This window comes from Lutra lutra, chromosome 10 (genome assembly GCF_902655055.1).
Source record: "Lutra lutra chromosome 10, mLutLut1.2, whole genome shotgun sequence".
NCBI classification, from domain to species: domain Eukaryota; kingdom Metazoa; phylum Chordata; class Mammalia; order Carnivora; family Mustelidae; genus Lutra; species Lutra lutra.
The window spans coordinates 55,310,210-55,321,827 of record NC_062287.1 but is presented as its reverse complement, the minus strand read 5'-3'; the positions used below and the strand labels follow the sequence as shown (position 1 = coordinate 55,321,827).

At 44.3% G+C, this 11,618-nt stretch overlaps 1 pseudogene; it reads right to left on the bottom strand.

The window, feature by feature from the left end:
• Positions 1 to 9,199: 9,199 nt before the first annotated feature.
• On the bottom strand, positions 9,200 to 11,382 carry LOC125079708 (olfactory receptor 2AT4-like; annotated as a pseudogene).
• Between the last annotated feature and the right edge of the window lie 236 nt (positions 11,383 to 11,618).

Here is an 11,618-nt window from a genome sequence, read left to right as displayed (position 1 = left end):
CTGTGTCTGGCCCGGTGAGGGATCAAAATGGCCGTCTCATGGCCCCAGCCTCTGAGGAGGGAGAGCGAGGGCCCTGTGGCATGCTTGCCCCTCATGATCACAGCATCATCACGCTTCACCACAACTCCCAAATCCACGCCATCCTCCCACAGTATTCTCACTATCCTGTGCCGTTCCTGTAGCCCAAGAGCAGGATATGTGCACGTGATAGAGTCTGGGATCAGTAATTGGAGCTACAGCAACCTGGGTTTCCATTCTGGCCTCACCGCTTTCCACTTTCCCCTGAACTGCAGTTCCCTCACCCGTGACTCACAGTGTTACAGATGCCTCACTAAATATTTCCCTTTCTTTCACTGTGATCGGCCTTGGCTCTCTGTGAGAAACTCTCTCACAAAAGCATCAGCCTCTTGCCTGTGACTGCCAATCCCTGCCCGTCCTGTCGGGGTGTCTGTCCCAGAGCCACACAGACCGGGGGTGCACCCTGGACCCCTGACTATGGCTGTACACATCCCCGGCCTCTCTGAACCTGTGTGCTTCTGGAAAACTCCAGCCCCGGCTCAGCTCACCTGCAGGCCTGATCCACATTGCTGTCTGCTGTAGAGTCACCACACTTGGCCCTGGGGGAAGAGCCAGGAAGGAGCTGGGCCACGGCCCATTAAACCCTGGAGTCAGGGCCTGCTGGGGCCTTCTCCCTCAAGTTGGTTCCCCTAAAGGACTCCATGCCCGCCAGCTGGGACCACCTCCCTAGGGTGGAGTGGGGGACGTGGCCCTGGGCTTTGCAGGTAATGGAAATAGTGTCATTAACAACCCTCATGGGTCCCAGAACTTTATCACCCATGTAAGAGTTCGATTCTTTTTTCCCATCTGGCCCCACAACAGCCAGGGAAGACAGGCAGGGCCGGGATTGTCCCCATTATTTGAGAGCTGGGGAAAAATCCAGTGAAGGAAAATGACTAGCCCAGGGTCACATGAGTGGCGGCTGGCAGAGCTGGAATTTGGGCCCAAGATTCCCATTGCAGTTCAGCTGTTCAGCAGTACATCGGCCAATGGCAGAGACCTCAGTTCTTCCCAGTGATGTCTCTTTGGATAAATCCCTTAACCTCCCTGGGCCTTTATTTTCTTACCTGTGAAAAGGGTATAACAGCATTGCCTATCCTGCAGGTTTCTGGGAAGGTTTAGGTGCTGAGCTGGGGTCTAGCACATGGTAAACATTCAGTAAGGGAGAGCTGTTATTTGAATGAACCAAAATAGGAAAACCCTGTTGTACCACCGGGACACACTACCACGGCTGTTCCAGGAGGGACTTGCTAAGGTTCTGTGGGAAGAACGTGGGGCAGGGCGGACTGTGCCCCAGCCTCCGGCAGGGCCCAAGCTGGATCACAGCCTGTTCGTACCTCAGTCTGTCAGATTCTTTCCTGTGGCTCCATAGCTCTCACTTTCTGACTCTGTCACGCTTCCACTAATCTGTATAAAATTTAAGGAATTTTTAAAATTTCACTAGTAATAAATAGATCCCATTGTAAAGTAGTTTAAGCAATATGGAGATTTATGGGGTAAAAGGTAAATGCTTTCTTCACACCAACCCTTCCTCATATTTCCCCTCCCCCCGCCAAAGGTAACGATTTAGTGTGTTTCTCCCACACCTTCCCTAAGCATGCGTGTGTGGCGGGGGTTGGAGGGACTGCTTCGTTTTTCCTCTAACATAGAGTCATTTTGTTCTTAGACTGTCACTTATATTCCAACTTACTGAATCTTGGAACCTTTCTGTCTGACATACTTCATTCTTTTAATCTGTTACTTGGTATTTCATAGTATGGATATGACACCAATTATTTCATGTATTTTCAGATTTCAAAATATTTCATCATTTCCCTGACAATGAACATCTAGGTTGTACACGATTATTGCTATTTTGAACATTATTATAATTAATGTCCTTTTAACATGCATTTTGGGGAGAGGTACCCAGATATTTCTCTCAGATAGGTCCTTAGAAGTAGAACTCCTGGGCCAAGCAGCAAGCACCTTTTGTTTTATTTTATTTTGTTTTGTTTTATTTTAAATCAACTAATTACTATATAGTGCATTGTTGGGGTCAGAGGTAGATTTAGGGATTCATCTGTTGCAGCAGGGACGTCCCAGCTTCAAACCCAGAGACTCGGAGAACATGAACTCCAGCAATGACTGAGATGACCTCGCTGCACCTGGACCTATTGCTGCTGCCCAGACCCAGGGCAAAAGCATTTCAGCCCACAGTAGAGACTTCCAGAAGCGATGTCTGCCGACTGTAGATTTACAACTGCGGGATGCAAGATTACTAAGCCATTGGCAGCTTCCTGGAAACCGAAAGAATAGTACAGCAGAGGCTGTAGCCCCTTCTGATCGAAGGAACTTCTGAGGGGACTGAAGACGGTTTGGGAAATTTTGTTGAAGAACAAACCAGAACTTTCTTTGGTCTCTCCTCCTCTCCAGATCTACTCCTTCCAACTGAAGAGAGGAATTTTGGTTTGGGATAAATTTGTATATGTGGATCTTTGCTTCACGGCCACAAAGGTAAAAGCTGAGGGTTTTTCTAGGGGAGGAGATCTAACCACTCTCAAGTTAAAGGCAAAGAATTCCTGCAGAATCACTGGACTGTTAGGTGGATTTTTGTTCTGTTTTCTGTTCATCAGACATGATCGAGCTCCTTTTGTGTGTGTGTGCGTGTGTGTGTGTGTGTGTGTGTGAATAAAACGATAGAAGTTTATTAAGTGAAGATACAGAAAAAGCTCTCAAGAGTGAGAGGGGACCCCGACAGGGTTGCCCACGACAGAGCTCCTTAATAAACACCTATTGCCATGATAGTGTTGTATGGCAACAGAAGGTAGCTGCACAGCATAACGTCTAGACTTTGTCGAACACTCTGTTGTAACATTGTGCATCAACTATACTTCACTTAAAAAAAAATTAAAAACCAGGTTTGCACATAAACAAAAACAAAAACAGGTGCGCCTGGGTGGCTCAATCAGGTAAGTGTCAGACTCTTGCTTCTTGGTGGGGTTGTGATCTCAGGCTCATGAGGTCGAGCCCCACGTTGGGCTCTGCCACAGCAGGGAGTCCGCTTCGAATTCTGTCTCTCCCTCTACCCTCCTCCCCCTGCTCTCTCTCTCTCTCAAAATAAATAAATAACATCTTTAAGAAAACAAAGAAACCCCCCCCAAGACCCCCAAAGCCAGCTTTTGGCAGCATGAAAAAGACTAAAGTCTTTTTTGGGTTTGATGAATGAAACTAACGACAAGACTCGGTTATTGGTAGGAAAGGATCACAGAGAAAACAACCATCCTTTGAACTACGGTAGGTCAGAGAAAGCAAACCGAAACCAAGATTTAGATCCCTTTCAGGTTTCTAATTTTATTTCGTTTTACCTACAAAAATGAGCCAAAATAGAACTAATCTGGTGGCTGAGATTTCTTTGCAAAAAGCCAACACTTTAAGACTTCCTAGTATAACATTAGGGGATAAAATATGATTTACTTTATTACCTCTGAGAATGAAAATGTCCTCAGGCTTCTAGGAAATGATGGGCTGTTTGATAGCCATGGTAACAAATAGTCCTCAGAACTTGTTTTAAACCTGTTTAATTGCTCAATGACAGCTTTGCACTAATATCCACGTTCCTGAAAGCCAGCCAGTCTAAAAGTCAGCCACCCAGCAACACCCTCCCCCCAGTAACCACACTTCCACCACCAAAGGCAAACTGTTCCCTCAATACCAGCACCCCTGAAGGTCCACCAGCCCCTCCCCTCCACATCGTCCCCAGCCCTGTGTGAGATCAGCTCCCCGTGTTCCTCAGAACCGTATGCTGGAACATTCCCAATGCTTAAGCTGGTGGTAAGTTCTGCCTTCTGTTTTCAGGTGTGGCATGCTGGTCTCTGCCTTTGACATTTTGTATTTATGTCTCTGCGGTGCAGTCGTAATGTTCCCTCCTTCACTTTTGATTTTAGTAATTGGGGGTCTTTTCTCTTTTTTTTCTTAGTCAATCTACCTAAATGTTCGTCAATCTTATTCATGTATTCGAAGACCCAGTTTTGATTTTGTTAATTTTTCCCATCCCTTTTTTGTTTCCATTCTAATCTTTATTGTTATTTCATGCCTACTGCTTGCTTTGAGTTGAGTTTGTTTTTAAAGAAAAATGATAAAAGAATAATTTCTTAAAGTAAAAATAAGATTATGAATAAATAATTTAATAAATAATCTAATAATAATAGATGATTAACTTGAGATTTTCTTCTTTTTTCATATGAGCATTTATGGGTCTACATTTCCCTCGAAGCACTTGTTTTAGCTGTATCCCCTGATTTTGGCTATGTTGTGTTTTCATTTTCTACAAGATATTTTCCGATTTTCCTTGTGATTTCTTTTTTTGACCCATTGGTTTTTTAAGGGTGTGCTGTTTAATTTCCACATATTTGTGGAAGCAGCATTCAGTGATAGAGTTTTTATTATTTTAAAGATATATAGAATAGAATAATGGGCAGGTTATTTAAAATATATATGACTTGGAACCAAAATATCTAGTTTAGTAATAATGATGGCTTCAAAGATAGAACTAGACCAGGTACTGTGGACAATGCTGGGAATATATTTGAAGAACACGTAAGAGGAGGATAAAAGAAATTAAAGTGAACCATGCTGTTTGAAACATAAACAGAAAGCACAAAATAAGAATTTAGCATATTATACGCATTTTACTTAGCATCAAGAATATAAGAAACTAATGCAGAGGAAATGGTATTACCATAAATATCATTCTTGTAATGGAATCACAATCTCATGACTACATAAGTATTTTCACTACGTGTAAGTGGTAAGTGGAACCATCTTTAGAACTCAACGTTGTAACCAAGTTTAGAAGCATTTTAAACTAGCATTTGACATTTCGGAATTCATTTTTTAGTGTTTTTTTCTTCCTTCCTCTCCCGGTAACATTGAGATATAAAATATACCATATAGTAGGCTCATGATATATGTACTTGATATATGTCACTTAGCAGACAGATTTTATTTTCTTGACAAGAAGCATAGGTAGCCACTTGTGAGGACAGATAAATGATCAGATTTAAAAAAAAAAATCAGATCATTGCTGCCTGAAAACCAGTTGGCTTATGGAATTATCCTAATGCTTGGATAAAAAAAGAAACCTCCACTGGGAAGAATCAGTAACACTGGGACATCAGTCCCACATACCTTGACTCAGGATGAGCCCTACACCCTTACGGAGAAGTGAGATGGATTTTAAGAAAGCATTTTCCTGGTGTACATGTATCTTATCCAAGCTTAACGTAAGAGATCTTCACAGACCTTAATTCTGGCAGGCAGTCATCTGATATTTCCCTGGTTTGTTCCCTCATTTCCTCTTCCTGATGACTTTTTCTCTCTTCAATTCACCAATACCTCTTCCTGTTGTTATTCCAGCCAATCAGGAGAGGAGTGCACAGAGTCCCATCCCATGCTCACCCGCCTGCCGGCATCCATGCCTGCATTCCTTCTGTCTTCCAGCCTATTCCCCTGGACTAACTCTTCATGCTCCTACCTAAGGCCAGTCTCTCCAGCTATGACCCTGTCCTTCTCCCACCACCAGGTTTTTTTTTTTTTTTTTTTGCTCGAACAAAAACTTTATCTCCACCAACTGTTGATTAACTTTTCAAAATCAAGGTGCAGACCAGTCTTCTAATATGTTACTATTTCTCCAAGAAAGAGATAATATAGCTGTATTTATATGTTGTATATGTGTGTGTAAGTCTATGGATATGCTTATATTAAAAATGGAAAGAAAAAAATGAATAAAAATAATTTTTGTAAAAGGGAATGCAACAGGTGGAAGGAGCAGAAATGGGGACAGGAATTCACTAAAAAATGCCTTTATTCACAATTTTGACTTAAAATTGCTACCATCGTGGCTTTAAAAGACCCCATTGCTGTTTGCTGAAATTCTCACTCTCTGCTAATGCCCTTGCTTCAAGTCCCATCACACGCTGCAACTTTATTACAATTTGCTAAGAAAGATTTTCTTTCCTTTAACATATGCCACAAGAATGTCACCACCTGAGCCATTCACTTTTCTGAGAGTGGTTTTCCTTCCTGCCTTTTTCAGGGGCACTGTAGTTCTGTCCACCCTTTTTTTACCTATGGGATTTCTGAGGAAGACTGAGTGGCAAAGTCTTCTGTGTTTGCTTGAGTGAGAACTCCATTTCTTGACTGAGGCGGGGGGTCTAAGCTAAAAAAATCAGCACCCCATGACAAGGAGTCCATCCCGCATTCTGGTCAGCTCCAGAACGAAACTTCTCCTTCTTGATGGGAGCAGCTCAGGGCTTCTGTTCAGTCAGTCCATATCCGCCATGTTGTTAACTCCATGAAGACTCCTAAACAAGCAGTAGCAGGTGCCGTAGGTTAATATATATTTACGGGAGACATTTTTGTCTTGGATTAAACATCATCCTCCATGCTCCCACCATCCCCTGTGCTTCCCTTTGATACAGCAGCACCTAACACACTGTGCTATTCCTCCTCGAGTCCATCTTCCTCACTAGATTTTAAGCAAATTGAGGGCAGTGACTGTCCTGATCTCTCTCTGTGGGTCTCTAGCTTTTACCACATGGTCAAGCACCTCCCAAAGGTTAATCAAAGTCTTCTTAAATGGATAGACAAACAGGGAAAATTATATTGGGCAGCTCAATGCTTACTACGAATGCAAAAACCACCACAAACCATCCTACCCATGGAAACACTTGGACCGAACACTGAGAACTACCATTGCAGCCTCTGCCTGATGGCATGATGTCTTGTAAGAGTTTATTATGAAATACAGTATTCGTATGGAGCCACAATGTATAAGTGTATAAGTCTGTACAGAGAGTTTGATTGTAAAGTGAACAACCGTGTCACCACCATTCAGGGGAGAATGAAACTGACAATTCCTCAGAAGGCCCTTGGTGCCGCTCTCTGATTCACATCCCTCTCCCTCTCTTACAGCAATAACCCTGATTTTTTTTTTAAGATTTTATTTATGTATTTGACAGAGAGAGATCACAAGTAGGCAGAGAGGCAGGCAGAGAGAGAGAGAGAGAGAGAGAGAGAGGAGGAAGCAGGCTCCCTGCCAAGCAGAGAGCCTGATGTGGGTGGGACTCGATCCCAGGATCGGGATTTTGGGATTCCAAAAGAGATTGGAAAAATATAGAGATTCCAAACAGATTGGAAAAATATAGAGGGCGCCTAGATGGCTCAGTCGGTTGAGCATCTGCCTTTAGCTCCTGTTGAGTCCCGCATTGGGCTCCCTGCTTGATGGGGAGCCTGCTTCTCCCTCTCCCTTTTCCTGTGCTCCTCCTGCTTATGCTCACTTGCTCTCTCGCTCTCTCTCTCTCTCTCTCAGGTATGCAGTGAAACTTCTCAGATCTTAAGATTTTCCAGGCAGGAGAAGGTCACATCCGTCCTCCTCGCGGTCCGCACCAGGTCCTGAGCTGCCGGAGGCACACCGCCCCAAGGCGCTCCCCAGGCAAAGCCCGAGGGGACGCCTGAGATCATGACCTGAACCGAAGGCAGAGGCTTAACCCATTGAGCCACCCAGGCACCCCTGATTTTCGTTTTTATAATAAATATGTCTTCTCTTTTCTTCACAGTGTATGACATCTCTATCTATTGATAAAAAATGTAGTTTAGGTTTGCCTGTCTTTGAACTTCATATAATTGGAATCATGCTATATCTATCCTTTTGAGTCATGGTTCTTTCGCTCAACATTAGAGTCTTTCATCTCTTTCTGGGAGATACTCATGTTGTGTGTATATGTAATTCCTTCATATTTTTTTGGCGTACAGCGTTATGTCTTATGAACATTTTACAAGTTAGAGAAGAAAGTAGCTATGCCAAATAACAGAATATGTGTATCTTCAACATTGTAAGATAGTGATAAAGTGTTTTCCAAAGTAGTTGTGCCAACAAACACGTCCACTATCGGAGTATGAGTGCTCCATCAACCCTCATGTTCGCCTCCTTGGGCGTTGGCTGACTTTGACATTTTAGCCAGTCTGATGGCTTTCCAGTGGTATTTGTTGTGGTAACTTTCCCCTCTCCTGTTACTGCTAGGTTGAGCCTGTTTTCTTAGATTTATTGAACATTTGCTTGTGAAGTATTTTGCTAATTTACCTAATGACTTGATTATTTTAAAAAATTGACCTGAAGGAGTTCTCTATATATTCTGGATGAATCCCGAGTCCTTTAGTTGGTCATATGCATTGCAAATAACATTCTGTTCTGTAGTTTGGCATTCTACCCTCTTCCTGGTGTCTTTTGATGAATAGAGATTATACATTTTAAAGCAGTCAAATGTATCCTTTGCTTTTTTCTAGCTTCAGAGCTTTAAAAAAATCTTGCTTAAGAAATATCTCCCCATCCCAAGATGAGGACTGTAGTCTCCTATATAGCTTTGTAGTTTTGCCTTCCATATTCAGGTATTGAATGAGATTGCTTTTTGTGTTTGCTTGAGTTGAGAGGCAATTTCATTTTTTGATATATGGATACCTGATTGTACGGATACCATTTATTATATGCCTGTCTTTACAATGATCTGCAATGTCATTCCCTTCATATATCGATTGTTCATATATTTAAGGGTCTGATTCTGGGCTTTCTCTTCTGTCCCATTGACCCATATGTCTATTCATGTCTTTTTTTGAAATTTAAAGATCTTTTATTTATTTATTTGATAGACAGAGATCACAAGTAGGCAGAGAGGCAGGCAGAGAGAGAGGAAGGAAAGCAGGCTCCCTGCTGAGCAGAGAGCCCGATGTGGGGCTCGATCCCAGGACCCTGGGATCATGACCCAAGCTGAAGGCAGAGGCTTTAACCCACTGAGCCACCCATTCATGTCTTAATAACTAACCTTTCTGTGTTCTCATCTTTATTACTATTTTAGCCTTATATTAAAAAATCTATTTGATACTTTTATGAGACTGACACACTGCCCACTGAACTATGAAAATGATAATTTTGACACTTAAAAGAAGATAATTTTTCTATTTTATCTGACATTTTTCTTTCCACAGAAGTGTTGATTTTATAACTTAGTCTATTATTAATGGAAATGGAATCCGTGATGGTATATTTTGGATTCTACTCTAAGTCATTCTTCCTGTCAAGAAACTTTTTTGATGGCATTCTTTCTTTTTAGCACACTGGTATCTTGGTAGCAGAATTAGCTACATCTAAGGATAAACGGTCTCCAGAATGCCCTGGGTCCCAGACACTTGTTGTGCTGGTGATGGCTGCTTTGACATCCTTGTTCCCCAGGGTGTAGATGAGAGGGTTGAGGACAGATGTGAGAAGAACACACATCACATTGCCCACGATGTGGGAGTCGAGGGGCAGGTCAGCCCTGTAGGCCACAGAGGCTATGGCAATGCGTGAGTAGTAGGTACCAACCACCAAGGGCACAGGAGAGAAGCACCAGGAGAAGGGGCAGGAAGGACACCTCCATGGTGATGCAGAAGCCCATGAGGGTCTGGGACGTGGTGTCAGAGCAGGAGGCCTGGACCACAGCCAGGTGGTCACAGAAGCAGCGAGAGATGTGAGCGTGTTGTCAAAGGCCAAGCAGGAAGTCTGCACCCCAGTGGGGATGTGCGGGAGGAGGGCAGTGAGCCAGGCTCAGGCTGCCAGGGTGGCATTGGTGTGGGGATCATGAGGACAAGGTATAGCCCAGGGGGCGGCAGATAGCCACATAGTGGTCATAGCCACGGCCACCAGGATGAAGGCTTCTGAGCAGGAGAAGCTGTGGAAGAGGTGAATCTGCAGGAAGCAGGCAGGGAAACTGAGGAAGCGGTCCCCAAGCAAGAGGAGGGATGGCATCTTGGGGACAGTGGTCGTGGTGCAGAGGATGTCCAGGGCTGAGAGACTGATCAGGAAGACGTCCATGGGCTTGTGGAGTCTGGACTCTCTCACCACAGCCATAGGATGAGCATGTTCCCCACCAGGATGAGCAGGTAGAGGAACAGGAAGATGAAAAAGATGGGAAGGAAGGGGAACACCTGTGGAGAGGGGATGCCCACCAGGTAGAAGATTGGTGGAAATTCTTTTGATCCATTAAGGTTGTGGCCTCCACGGTGAGACAGAGCTGCCTGCCAGGGTGACAGGCAGCCAGAGCTTCTGGAAACCAGGAGTCTGGCATGAGGAATCTGTAGACGTCACTGTACAATTATTGCAACCCAAATGATTTATGGCCAAATTTAGAGGACTGTGGTACCCTCCAATACTGCTTCTTCCATCTTAACCCACAATTCCCTCTTTTCATCTTCCATCAAGCATTCAGGAGGTACCTACCTACAATGGGCAAGGCTGTGAGAAGGTGAACAAAGCATCCTGCCTTCACAGGGCTTACTTACGTTCTGGCAACAGGCTGATATATTTAAAAGATAATACACAGTTGTCTGGTTACAACCGTGATAAGTACATTGAAAGAGCTTCTTTCATGACCTGACAAGTGGGTGAATCTTATTGTCTCCATTTAATTTAATTTATTTATTTGACAGAGAGATAGAGAGCGAGCCCAAGTAGGCAGAGCGACAGGCAGAGAGAGAGAGGGAGAAGCAAGCTCTCCACTGAGTAGGGAGCCTGACTCGGGGCTCGATCCCAGGACCCTGGAATCATGACCTGAGCTGAAGGCAGCTGCTTAACCAACTGAGCCACCCAGGTGCCCATCATTGTCTCTGTTTTAAAGGGTTAACCCTCAGTTGATCAAAATCCATTCTGACAAATCCAGTTGCCATTTTTTCTTCTCACACCCTCACCCAGGTGAGGCAGAGTAAGGCATCTGAGAGGCAGAAATGTAGAGGGTCAAAGTCAGAGGCCATTGAGTTTACTCAATGTTTACTCCAGCTGTTTACTCTGATTTGCTCTGCTGCTTTGCAGATGGACGTACAGATGCTATGACCTGTAGGACAGGTGCACATGGCTTCTTACCGCCAGGTGGCACTGGACCATCCAACAGGCACACCAAGCATGTGCAGGCTCACCAGCAAAGCAGGGGCACCAGAAATAATTTCTGAAAAAATTTTGCATTTGATATTTCCAAGCATCATTCAACTGGCCGATCCTAGGAGATATCCAAGTTTGGCTGGATCTTCTTACACTTAATTTACAGGTTAGGGTTCTTGTTTTACTCTGGATTATCTAGGACGTGTGAACGATGCAGGCCTGTGCTGCAGGTCCAAAGGGTGGTATTTCCTAGGGCACAGAACTTACCACCGTAACTGGCAAGGCTGCTCCCTGTCTGAATTGTCCTCCAGCCAATTACACAGCTGGACCGAAGAACCAGTCACCAGAATGCACAACCTGACACTGTCCTTCACGTCCATCGCCCCCTCTCATCATCCAAGCCTGACAGGGAGCCGTTATGCCCTTTAGCCAGCGTGAATCTGAGGGTCTGTCCAAGGCCACGGCTGGTGAGGAAGACAGCAAGGGGTGTTCTGAGCCCCGCTGGGCAACAGTGCTGGCTCTTGGACCAGCTCTGCCACTTGCCTGCTATGACTTTTGGTCCCTGAGCCTTGGTTTTCACATCTGGGCAGTGAGGGCTTTGGAGGAAAAGATATCT